The sequence below is a fragment of the Penaeus monodon genome, chromosome 25 (assembly GCF_015228065.2).
Source record: "Penaeus monodon isolate SGIC_2016 chromosome 25, NSTDA_Pmon_1, whole genome shotgun sequence".
In the NCBI taxonomy this organism is placed as follows: domain Eukaryota; kingdom Metazoa; phylum Arthropoda; class Malacostraca; order Decapoda; family Penaeidae; genus Penaeus; species Penaeus monodon.
In genome coordinates this window covers 10,895,997-10,896,364 of record NC_051410.1, presented here as the reverse complement: position 1 = coordinate 10,896,364, position 368 = coordinate 10,895,997, and the positions used below count along the sequence as shown (strand labels likewise).

Below are 368 nucleotides of genomic sequence, written 5' to 3'. Positions count from 1 at the left end.
AGGTCAGAAGTCCCAATTTCCTCAAGGCAGATTCCCTGCGGCTCTCACTGTAATGGCTGCTCTCAGCGCCAGGAATTGCAGGCAGACGAACAGCCTCATCAAGCGACCGGTATCTCCTAGAACTAGACTGGATTCACCTGTCATTATTTTTTTGTCGAAGATGGAAAGTATGGGCGTTGGGGCGTGGGGAAAAGGGATATATGGATCTGCGCCTTCTCCATATCTAAGAAAGAAAGAAATCCACAGGGACGGCCGGTGACGTTAGAGTAAAGGGGAATTGAATCTCACAAAGTGGCCTTTCGTCTATTGCATTTTCGGTGGGACGTGAGTGCTTTTGCATTTTTCTCTTGAGTGAGATATTCTTTCGT

General features: G+C 47.6%; 1 protein-coding gene across 1 annotated transcript in view; it reads left to right on the top strand.

Moving 5' to 3' along the window:
* Window positions 1-368, top strand: part of LOC119589047 (band 7 protein AGAP004871-like) — a gene marked incomplete at its 5' end in the record, with an annotated part of 109,034 nt that overhangs the window by 89,187 nt on the left and 19,479 nt on the right.